The sequence below is a fragment of the Myotis brandtii genome, unplaced genomic scaffold (assembly GCF_000412655.1).
Source record: "Myotis brandtii unplaced genomic scaffold, ASM41265v1 scaffold604, whole genome shotgun sequence".
Classification (NCBI taxonomy): Eukaryota; Metazoa; Chordata; class Mammalia; order Chiroptera; family Vespertilionidae; genus Myotis; species Myotis brandtii.
In genome coordinates, this window is record NW_005370286.1 from 3,534,305 (window position 1) to 3,546,467 (window position 12,163).

Here is a 12,163-nt window from a genome sequence, read left to right on the forward strand (position 1 = left end):
TGCGCGGGGCTCGGAGCGCCTGCAGATCAGGGGGTCCCAACTCCAATCCGCTCCTAATACCGACCCAGAGCTAAAGTGAGCCGGCAGCGGGGCGCTCCAGCGACGGCAGGGGCCAGGTGGGCCGGGAGAACCAAGTCGGGATTTCAGATGTCCTTACGCTATCGCTGCTTTAAAAGGCAGGAGCCGCATAGAGATAGAGCTTATGGAGGGAAAAAGGAAAAGGGGGGGTGGGATCGAAGTCAGGTGTGGCCCACTAAAGGATCAGAAATGAGAAATAACCTAACTTTACAAACCGATACACAGAAGGCGCTGCTTCGGAGGCCTGGGAGTCAGGAAGGGAAATTGGGGTGGGGGAGGGGCGCAAGAAAGACCTCGGGAAGGGGGAAGAGGGGCCGGAGACCGCCAGGGTGCTGTGGGCTGTTTATTTCTTGCAGTCCCCCCTCCCAATGGCTACCTGGGGAACATTGGCAGAACAAAGCAGTGAAATTTGGCTAAAACCTCACCAAGCGGTTTGGGCTCCCCACTTGCAGCAAAACCCCAGATTCAACGAGACCCCAAGCCCGCCCCTGATCTAGTCGGATCCTCAGCCTCCGCTAAAGGTTTTTGTGGACTTTGATGAAGATTGCAGGCTGCGCCCTCCCTGCCCTGTCCAGGGATGGGGCTCCCAGACTCTCTGCAAAGACGAACTGCCGACCCCTCCCCTTCCCCAGTGGCGGCAGCCTCCTGGCCTGGCTGCAAGGGAGGCATCTGAACACACACAGGATGCCAAGCCCTTCAGACGCAGAGCGGATCCCAGTGCCAACCATGTGGGTGTGCATCCCCCCCAGATCGGCCTTGGCACATCTGGCCGGTCTGCAGTGTTTTCCCCATCCAGGTGATCCATCTTGCCTGTGCCCAGTGGCTGAAAACTTTATTCTAATTGTGTTAGCGTGGGAGTTCCATATTTCTGCCCCTGCTCTGAGCCCCCATGATCCCGGTTTTAAGGGGCTAATGCTGAGGGGTCCTGGGAGCGAGGTGCTCATTCGTCCCCAGGGCATCTTGCATGAGTGACACACCTTTCCTATCATGGGTGGCACCTGTCCCAGGTACTGTGCTACGTGCCTGTTCAAGGGTCTATCTCATCCTGTCCTCCCAGCCACCCATTGAGGTATGTCCATTTCCACTTTCTGGATGAGAAAACCGAGGCTCTGACATGTTAAGGGGTTCACCCAAGGCCACACGCACACACAGCTAGGAAGTGTGGGAATCTGGATTCCAACCCAGGTCTGTCGGACTCCAACACCCCCTCCCCATGCCCCCATCTCTTATTTCCTTTAAAATACCTCCTTTGCCCCAGTGAGGAAGTTGGAGTCCATAGGGTGAAGCAAGAGATAAAACTTTGCTAAGTCCCCCCAAAAGTCAAAAACTGTAGGATATAGAGCCTAGGATTTATTCCCATCCAGAAGTGATCGTACACAGTTGGCATCAGGGAGTGTATATGGTTTACAAAGGCCTTGCTCACACTTCACTTTCGTCACCTCTCCGACCAACCCAGTGAGATGGAGATTGCCATTAATACCCCAGATTAGAGAGGCAGAAACGGGCTCAGTGAGGTTAAACAATGTGTTCACTGCCCAGCCAGCTCACCCAGAGCCCTGGCACCAGCCCCAGGCAGGCCCATTCGAAGCCTTCGGGCTCTGCAGACACCACATATGGGACCATTTAACCAACGGAGTTAGGCCTTGCCTTCTGTTGTGAAATTGCTAGGTTGTTTTCTCTTTGTTTAAAGTGTTTCTGCAAATATTATTTCAGGATTCAAAACTTTCGCTTTATGCCTCTCTTATAACCCATTCTTTCTCCATGTAGGCACCCAGCTGTGTGGCGGAGCCATAAAGGAAACAGAACAAGAAGTTGCCCCTTATCTGTGTTCACATGATAGTCAGAGACCATAGAGTATATGTAGATTTTATCTGCAATTGTAGATTCTGCTCTATAACCATTTGCCTTATGCACCTCACTAAAACCCAAATGTGGGATCAAAAGTTTAAAGTTTAATCATGTGTATTTTTTCATGATTTTAATAGAATTTTTAATCCTGGCTTTAGATGATGTTTCTTCTTTGCTAAGATCCAAGGGGAAGAGCTTGAGGTTGGAGAAATCCTTTGGTCAAAGGGTTCCATATCCAAAAGTATAACCAAGAATCCAGACAGGAAATGCCTTGAGGAGTCTTTGACCTTGAGCTGATGGGACCAAGTGCCTTGCCCTCACTTATTCACTCTCCACAAGAGCCACATCCCCTCCCTCCATGAAAAAAAAAACCACCTTTATTTTTGTCTCATTATTATAAAATTATATGTATCTATTGTTTATATTAGACCAAATATGAAAAAAGTAATGATCACTTAAATTCCCACATCTTAGAAAAGAAATTAGATTATGTCTATACCTTTTTGTTATCATTGTTCTAGTAAATAAAGGAAGGTAAACAGGCTATGTGTGATTCTGTTTATATGAAGCTTGTGACTGAATTCAGAACAGTGGTTGCCCTGGGAGAGGATTGACTGGAAAGAGGGCTCTGGGTGAGCCAGGGAATTTGGGGGGAGGGGGAGGCTAAAAATGCTCTATATCTTGACTTGGGTGATGGTAACACAGATGTATACAACTGCCAAAACTCACTGGACTTAAGACCTATGTGTTTTACTATAAATTTTTATATCTCAATAAAAAAAGAATCTTGAACAAATATTATAGCAAAATACCTAAAAAGAAGAAGGAAAAGACAAGCCACACACAATACCTAGAATTTTACAGAAAGAGATACCAGGCTTCCCCCCACCCAGCCCCACCCCCAGAACACCAGCTTCTCCCAGCACCCAACACCCTTTGCAGGCCTGTTGTTAAATCCAAGAGGGCTGGTCCCTGAGAAGGCAATGCAATCTTAAGATCCTGCTGGGGTTCACCATCTGCCAGACTCTTTTTTTTCAATGCACTGCATTTTCTGATAGGGGTGGGGGTGCCTGGGAGCCTAACAAGAATCTGAGCTTGAGTCAGGAAGGATGATCAAAGGTCTTAACTTTCATAAAGATGATACCCCAAAAGTTTCTTTCTTAAGAAACTGGTGGTCAGTGCGCTCCCACAGGGGGAGCGCCGCTCAGCCAGAAGCCAGGCTCACGGCTGGTGAGCGTAGCAGTGGTGGTGGGAACCTCTCCCACCTCTGCTGCAGGCAGGCAGTAAGGAGCCAGAGGTCCTGGACTGCGAGAGGGTGCAGGCCAGGCTGAGGGACACACCCCCCGCCCCGCAGTGCACGAAATTTTGTGCACCAGGCCTCTCGTGTTATAAATAATGGTCAAGGTTCCAGATTTGTCCTCCCCAAAAAATCTATTACATGCCTACTCATAAAATACAGAATTTTAAGCTTGGTAGGAACATAAGTGTATTGAATTATTGTGGTTGCGTGCCATGGAAAAATGGGAGGAAACTAAATCTCCTCTCTCCCCCTCCCCCATAAAAAACAATATACCAGCTTTCTGCTGCCAGGCATTATATTGGCATTTGGGATTTAAAAATGAAAAGTACCTCATGATATTTTCCCTCAAGCAGCTCACTGTTGAAAAGACTATCTTGTAAATAAATAAGTGCAATAAAATCATATAGGTGTTGTGATCGAGGTTGCTCTAATAAAACAGAAAAATAGAGTGAATGCTTGTTGGCAAAGGAAAACAAACACGTTTTCGAAGCCCTGAGAGCTGATGGGATAAGGAATTAGATTAAGGCCTATAGAGAGACCCTAAGGGGTCATGGGGCCCATGGAAGGGGAAGGGCCCTCGATCTGATTCCACTTGGAATTGCACGTCTTCCCTTTTCACTGCGGTCAGGGCATGAGTTTGACTTCTCCGTCATGCTTGGGGCTGGTTGTTCGTTTTTGACTTTTCACCTTATTTGAAGGGAGTCGAGGTGGCAAGACTCGCAATTCCAAAGAGAACAGGAAAGAAAACTTAGAAGGTACAGAAACGTAGGAGAAGGAATGTCACAGGTGGTTTGACCCAGCAGTGAGAGAGGAAAAAGCATAACTCAACCCCTGGGGAAGAAAAAAAAGGCCATTCTCCACACGGGTCACCACGTGGTGGAGGTGACTGGGGACCGTGCGGTTGCTGTCTCGAAAGCAGAGTGGGGAGGAGGCCCTGTGCCCCCAGAGGTATCGGACCACCTAAAGCCACAGACTCATTCATTCAGCCCGTTTTGTGCATTTACCATTTGTAAGGAAATTTGCAATTGACCTGCAATTAACAGGGTTAAAGATTTAGTGGATTACGGTCCTTGCCTTGGAGGACTAGTTGGGAAACTAGACAACTGCTATTTAACGTGCCCAGACATAAACTCTCCCGTTTTTCCCTCCTGATGCTGTTCTCACCAGTGAGTCGGGGGTAATAACGATGCGGGATCTAATAACCTCACACCATTGTTCTGAGGATAGAATTCGATGAGGGTATAGAAACTCCTCTGTAAAGTGCAGGCTTCAGACAAGCATGCATCGCTAGAATGGTTTTCAGCTATGTTCTCCCCTTGCTGACCAAGTAGTCATTCAACCAATATTTACTGTGCACGTACGCTGAGCAGGCACTGTTCTGGCACGGAGCGGTGAAGAGAACAGACACAACCTCTGTCCTGCGGAGCTGGCATTCCCCAGTAGGACGTCTGCTGACATAAATAAAAAGATTCATCAGGCCCGGCTGGTGTGGCTCAGTGGTTGAGCATCGCCCTATGAGCCAGGAGGTCATGGTTCGATTCCCAGTCAGGGCACATGCCAGGGTTTCGGGCTTGATCCCCAGTGTAGAGTGTGCAGGGGGCAGCCAATGATTTTCTGTTATAATTGATGCTTCCATTTCTCTCCTTCTCCCTTCCTCTCTGAAATTATATATATATATATTTTAAAGAGTCATCAGCCAATTGAGAGAGGCAGGAAGCTTAAGATTGTGTGTGTGTGTGTGTGTGTGTATCCACTATTTGTAACATTGAAAAATTGGAAGTGAACTAAATGTCCCTTAATGGGAGACTGATATAAAATCATTACGATGCTATACAGAAAACTGAACAGCTATTTAAAAAAAAAAATGGAGGTGGCTCCATTTTTAGTATCATGGAAAGGTCTTTAAGACCTGTTAAAAGGAGGAGAAAAACGAATTCCAGAACAATACATAATATGATCCCATTAATATTTAAAATAAATACTACCTGCTCGTGTGTTTTAGTCACACACTAATATATAGTTACACATGAATACTTAGATCTAAACCAGAGAGAAGTCCTGGAAAGATACACTATGTTGGGGGCAGACAGAAGAACTCAGAGGGATGGTGTGGGCCTCACACTTTTGCGGACCACAGTGTTCATCTCTGACAGCGAGCGTGCATTTACGCCTTGCGTGTGTAATTAAACAAGGAGACACACGCATGTGGGTGCAATTGAGTTATAGCACTCCGAGTATGGATGACAGTCCTTACTCTTCTAATCTCCTTTAATGTTGTTTTAATGTCTACAGAGAGATGTATACGCACAGAGGAGATGATGCCAAAACATAAAAGGTGGAATTAAAACACGGTGTCCTGGCTCGGAAATCTTGCCTCTCCCCACCCCACCTGCAGTTTATAGTGAAACCTATTTTTAAGAGCATCACGGGATGTTGGATAGGAATCCTTGATCTCCTAGTTCTGAGGCACATGTAATTATTTCACAGTTAAGTCGCTTCAGGATCCTTGCGATAGATATGACTTCATTACGAGAGCATCATGCCTCTCCCAGCAGTAATTGGGCTCTGGCTGAGCCCATGCGGGGGTTCTGGTATGTGATGGGTGGCTCCCAACAGGGTCCCTCTGGTTCCCAAGCCGAGTCATGCGAGCTGGCCCTCGCGTTGGCTGACCTCTGCAGACAGACCAGCTCCTGCATCCTGGCCGAATGTCTGCTGTTGTCTCTCGGTGACCTTGGGCAAGTCTTCTCAGCCCCCAGGTCTCCCGTGGAGGAACTTTATGGCCCATCACATCATTATCAACCTAAAGCTCTGATTTTTATTGTGGCAAGTTGTTACAGGAGGAAACCGCATCTCTTCACGTGCATCCCGCCACGTGCTGGACGGAGAAGCAGAAGAGCAAGGTCCCTGGCCTTAGGAGCCATGGTGGAGTCAAATCCTTGGGGATGTGGAAGCTGGTGAAACTGCTAGAAAGGTGGCCCGAGAGCAGAAGTGTGGAGATCCCCCTGCACGTCTCTGCAGCCACTTGCTCTACATCCCTTAGATAAAGCTGGCCTCTTCTCCCAGCCCCTTGTTCTGAAAATAAGGCTGGTGGTCCCTCCAGGGGCTGGGTCACTTCAGGTCCTAGAGACGGACGCACATCATGTTACAGTAGGACAAGAGTCTCAGGGGTGGGGACAGGGACCGCCCCGGGTCAGAGTGAGCTCTAGAAGGACTGGAGATGGCACCTGGGTTCTCACAGCCCATCCACTGATTTGGCAAACTTTTATTGAGCAACTGCTGTGTGCCAGGCACTTAGCTAGACTGTGGGAGCACCGTGTGAACCAGGCAAACGTATGCCTTGTATGGCTTTGGAGCTTAGAAGACTTTCCTGGGCAGGATGATACCCTCTGAGAACGCTCAGATCTGTGCCCTTCCCAGGGGCCCCCCAAGAATCAGCCCAACCAGCCTTAGCTGCCAAGGAGCAAACGCTGTGGGAGGAGACGAGGCATGCCAGACACCAAGGCAGGAGCCAGGGGTCGGAAGTCATCCTGACGATGGCGAAAACTCCACAGTGCCCTTGGTCAAGGCCAATCTCCAGCAAGGGAAGCTGGCTTCCAGGGACTGAGGGTGGGTGGGTGGATTCCCTCCCAAGATCCCCTCCCCATCCCTAGGCAAGCGGACAAGCTGACACAGGTACTGGCTAGCAGCCCCTGGAGATGGGGCTGGGGAGGCCCCACCACTGCTGCCAATGCCTTGTATGTGGGCCGCTCCCAGCCAAGAGTGCGGGGGATGGAGTCACAACCCCACAGGTGGCAGCAAGTGGTAAGCTCAGGGCTTCTTTGGAGGAGGGACTCTTTGGGGGCAGCGGGAGCCATGGCATCAGGAGACCCGGAGCCTCTGGTGCTCATGAGCTGTCAACCTTGGGCAGGTCACCTGCCTCCTCCAGCACATCCGTCAGATGTGCATTGTCTTTTATTATACAAATCACACATGATCATCAAAGATGTAAATGTGACAGAAGAGGAAAAAGTCAGAGAAGGTGCCCCCCCACCCTACCACCATTGACAGCCCACTGTGACATTCTTTTCAATATACAAGTAGCCCCCTGCTTCCAATCTTATATAATAAAAGAGTAATATGCAAATCGACTGAACTGCAGAACAACCGGTCGCTATGACACACACTGACCACCAGGGGGCAGACACTCAATGCAGGAGCTGCTCACTGGTGGTCAGTGCGCTCCCACAGGGGGAGCGCTGCTCAGCCAGAAGCCAGCTGACGCTGGGCTGAGGGACCACCCTCCCCACCTCCCCAGTGCACGAATGTTGTGCACCAGGCCTCTAGTGCATTGTAAGGGTACACTGTCTCCCAGACTTCCCCTTTGTCGGGGTAGACGTCTGCCTCCTCCTTCAACTGACTGCATAGTATTCCAGCATCCAGTGGGACATCTTGTGACTATTTCCACAGAGTAACTCCCCTGAACTGGAATAGCTGAACAAAAATACGTCTTCACACCCTCAATAGGTGAATGCTATCATTCCTTTTTAAAATGTCGATGGCGATGAATGAAAATGAAATTTTTTTTTCTGATTTTAAACTGATTATTACTGAGGTTGAGCATCTCTTCTGTGTGTGTATGTGTGTGTTTAGTGGCTAGTTGTAGTTTTTCTGTGTAAAACTTGCTCGTGTCTTCCCAATTTTTCTATTGGAATGATGGCCTTTTTCTTATTTTAAAATCACACTTTACATAGTAAAGCCCTTGGTGGATTGCTTGTCATACAAGTTACATTTTCCCCTAGTTTGTCATCTGTGGAGAGTGTGTGTTTACCATCTCAACAGTTTAAATACTTATGCAGGCAAAAGTGATAAACTTTTTCCTTTATGGACTCTGAGGTTTTTATCTCTTTTTAAGAAAGATCTCTTTCCCCAGATGATGAAATTATTATTCTTTAGGTTCTTTGGCAACTTTTATAATTTTTTAAATGTGTGCATCTTTAATACATTTGAAATATTTTCTGTGAATGGGGCATGGGGTGGAAATCCACTTTCCCCCCCTCCAAATGGATAAAAAATTATTCCAACACTGTTTATGGAACAATGTAGCTCTTCTCCGCGGATGAGAGTATAGCCTTTATCACCTACTAGATCCCCACATATACCTCTTATTCCCCATTAAGCTATTTTATCCTAGCTTACATTCTATTTTATTAATTAATTTATTTGGTATTCCTACAACATTATCATAATGATTAATTACTCTGACATTGTAATATCTTTTAAAAGCCAGTAGGGCAAGTGCCCTCTCATTTTATTTATTTATTTTTTTGTTTTGTTTTATAAAAATTGCCAATTCGGATGTGCCTATTTTCTTAGATAATATTTAGAACCAACTTGCCGGGTTTTGTGTGTGTGCGTGTGTGCGTGTGCGTGCGTGTGTGTGTGTGTGTGTGTGTGTTCATGGCCCAGCCCTCCCCTGACGAGCTCCCAGGCTGGCCCCGTGGCCGTGGCCGTCCCTGGCGAGGTCTGTCCCCAGCACTGCCTGGTGCTTGCTGGGCTGGACCTCACCTCACTAGGGTCCAGAGGCCCCGGGCTGAGGATTCAGAGTGGGATGTGCTGGTGGGAAAGTCGAAGGCCACCAGCCTGAGAACTGACACGGGAAAGCTTACCTAGGTCCTTCAACTTGCCGGTTTTGCTCATCAGAAAATGTACTGGGATTGCATGAAACTTATAAATGAATTTGGAGGAGAAGTGAAATCTCCCCAATACGTAGTCATCCCAAGCAAAAATGCAAGAATTCACTTTGCGTTTCTTTAATATGCTGCAATATTTGCTTCTACGCAAGTTTTAGATATTTCTTGCACGAATTAGTCATTGTATTTTCAGTTTTGTGAGTGATTTAGAATGCAAGAATTCACTTTGTTTCGCGTTTCTTTAATATGCTGCAATATTTGCTTCTACGAAAGTTTTAGATATTTCTTGCATGAATTAGTCATTGTATTTTCAGTTTTGTGAGTGATTTATGCTTTGTTTTGTTTTTGCTATAGTGAATGCAATAATTTTTCATTTTATATTGTCAATTTGTTATTACTATTAGATGAGAAAACTATTTAGTTTGCATCTGGGAATCTTTGTGAACTCTCTTATTGTTTCGATTAGGTAATCACTTGAGTCTCTTGCATTTTCCATGTAAAAACTGCTTTACTTATTACCGAAGTAAAGAGTGTCTATTATAGAAAATGAAGACACACCAAAGGAAACAAACAGTAATTGTAAAATCTACTCTTTAGAAATAGTTGTTCTTAACATTTTGGGAAAAAATATATAATATGCATACTTATAAATATTTAAGAAGAGTATCATTGTATATAACAATATCTACTGAAGTAGACTATATGTATTTATGGCTGTTGAAATAGCATCATACTATGCATGTTTTCTAACCCACATTTCCTACTTAATAAACCATAAATCGTTTCCACATTATGAGTTTATGTTATCATTCTAACAGCTGTATTAAATGTATGAATTTATTCAAGCAATCCTTAACTTCAGGCAATTAGTTTGAGTCTACTCTTTAATATTATAAACCTATAATGAACATCTTATTACCTAAATCTTTGCAAATATTTGTGGCTATTTCTTTAGGAGAAATTTCTAGAAGTGGAATTTTGGGGTCCAAAGGCATGCAGAAATCTAAGGCTTTGGGGACAAATGGACACATTTCCCTCCAGAAAACTCATGCCAATTTATTCTTCCCCCTCCACTTTTTAATGCACATTTCTTCTTCACATTCTACTTTCTTCAATCAACATCATCATAGGCATTTCTGAAGTTCTTCAACTCACTGGCAACATCCTTTTCATGGTAACAGAATATTTGGGCAGCCCCCCACCCTCTGCCGGAGCCTCTGCAGTTTCTGCTTCCTGGGATGAACCCCAAGAGTTCCTGGCTTCAGACCCTCAGCTTCGGGCCGCCACGTCTAATGTAGAAATAAAACGGTTAACTCGGCCTCCATCGTTTGCTCTCTGCGGCCTAACGGTGGCGGGGGGCGGGGGGGGGCCCTCCATGAAATGTTAATCATTCTTAGAGAGTGACACCTCCAAGTAGCAGAAGATCTACTTGTGCTTTAAAAACAAACCAACAACAACAAAACCCACTCTCCCCTGTCATTTTTTATCAGTGAAAAGGGCGTCATATTTTTCCCTGTCAGGTGTCCCCTGGGCAAGAAACCCCCGATTCAGGAGCCCTTCCCGCCAGGGGACACGTTTTTCTAAGCAGCAAATGACGGCAAACACATCTGCATTGACAAGTCACAGCTTATATCCTTCTATGGTGTTTCTGCTCTTTTTGAAAATGTTAATAAAAACTTAATGTGGAAAAAAAACAACTTTTTCCAAATATGTGTACCCATGAGCCCGAGGCAACTCATACTTTCCTATAAAATAAAGTAGGTCACTCCCATCAATCATGTCGTCTTAGCACATTTTTTCCAAATTAGGAATTCTCAATCCATCATACCACGTTATGGCATCCCTTCTCCAAACATTTCCTTTTAATACGCTCTTTAACATGATAAGAAAATCTAATAGAATACATTAGTGTCACTTTCCCGTGATGGAGTGTTTCCTCCTGTTGCAATTCACAATGAGTTCAGGGAAACATTTTTATAGGCCGCTCGAGAACAGCGATCGCTTGTTGAAAATATGACAATGGCCCCGAAGCTGCCAAGGCCACACTTGGGTGTGAGCCTCAGAAAGATCACAGGGCTCCCACTTCACCCCTCCATGTGTTGTGTGTGCACAGAAAACTCCGAAGACGTGTGTGTGTCCCAAAGCAAAATCGTAAATCCAGGCTCGGTACGTGAGGGGCGTGTTTCAGTTCAGCCCGGCGATTCAGTAGGATTGCACATGCGTGCGCAGTGCCCTAGATAGATCAAAAGCCTGCACTGGGCTTCATTGGAAACCCACATTGCTCCCAGAACATTTCCAGTTCTCCTGGATCCTGCAGAAAGGGAGGATCCCTGGCTTCATCCGAGTGAGATTCTCCGAAACCAGTTACGGTCTCCGAAAGGTGAACATGGCCCGTGTGAAATGCAGGCTCTGCGCACAGCCCGCCTGAGAGAGCTGTGTGTGCATGTGTGTATCTGACAACATGTACCTGGCAACAGCCGGCTGTTTGCTTCCACCCAGATCTCTGTTCTCGGACTCATGTGTTCGGCGTTAGCACTTGAGTCTCTTCAGGGATTTTTCATCTGGACAGAGTTTTGGAAGGAAACGGTTAGGAAAGTTGGGAATAGGGAGGCCTGTCGAGCGCCCAGGGATTCGGCTGTCTCGGGCTTTGGCCACCCGAAAGGAAAGCATCTGAATGGAAAAGAGAAAGCTGAGTCCATTTTCTGGACCTTTTGTCTGGACAGGTGGGGTCCTGTAGACACCCCATAAGTCACATCCCTATCACTATCCCTCTTGGGAAAAGGAACAATACAGTCATGGTCTCTGATCACGCCTAGCATCCTGGCACGGCCCCGTTATGGCCCCCAGCTAACCACTCGAGGCTGTGTGTGCCCAAGAAATGCCATGAACTCATTTATCACTGAGCATCAGTGCCAGGCCATGGAGGGCAGAAAATGAGGCCCAGCTCCTGATCTTAGGAGCATGAAGTCGGGCTTGATATAAAAGGAAAGGAAAAACATCCGGGGAGTTCAGAGAGGGAGCAGTCACTGCCAGGTAGGGTTAGATGTGATTAAAGGTTAAGAAGATGATGCTTGCCCTAGCCGGTGTGGCTCAGTGGATAGAGCGTCGGCCTGTGGACTGAAGGGTCCAGGGTTCAATTCTAGTCAAAGGCACATGCCCGGGTTCCAGGCTCGATCCCCAGTAGGGGGCGTGCAGGAGGTGGCCAGTCAATGATTCTCTCTCATCATTGGTGTTTCTCTCTCTCCCTTCCTTTCTGAAATCAGTAAAA

General features: G+C 46.6%; 1 long non-coding RNA gene across 1 annotated transcript in view; it reads left to right on the forward strand.

Moving 5' to 3' along the window:
* The window catches only part of LOC106728393, a 12,394-nt gene extending 10,318 nt beyond the window's left edge, over positions 1-2,076 (forward strand). Inside the window, exons 2-3 of the long non-coding RNA XR_001364695.1 lie at positions 622-874; positions 1,846-2,076. This is a non-coding gene — a long non-coding RNA (uncharacterized LOC106728393). The remainder of the gene's footprint in view (positions 1-621; positions 875-1,845) is intronic.
* The last annotated feature ends 10,087 nt before the right edge of the window (positions 2,077-12,163 follow it).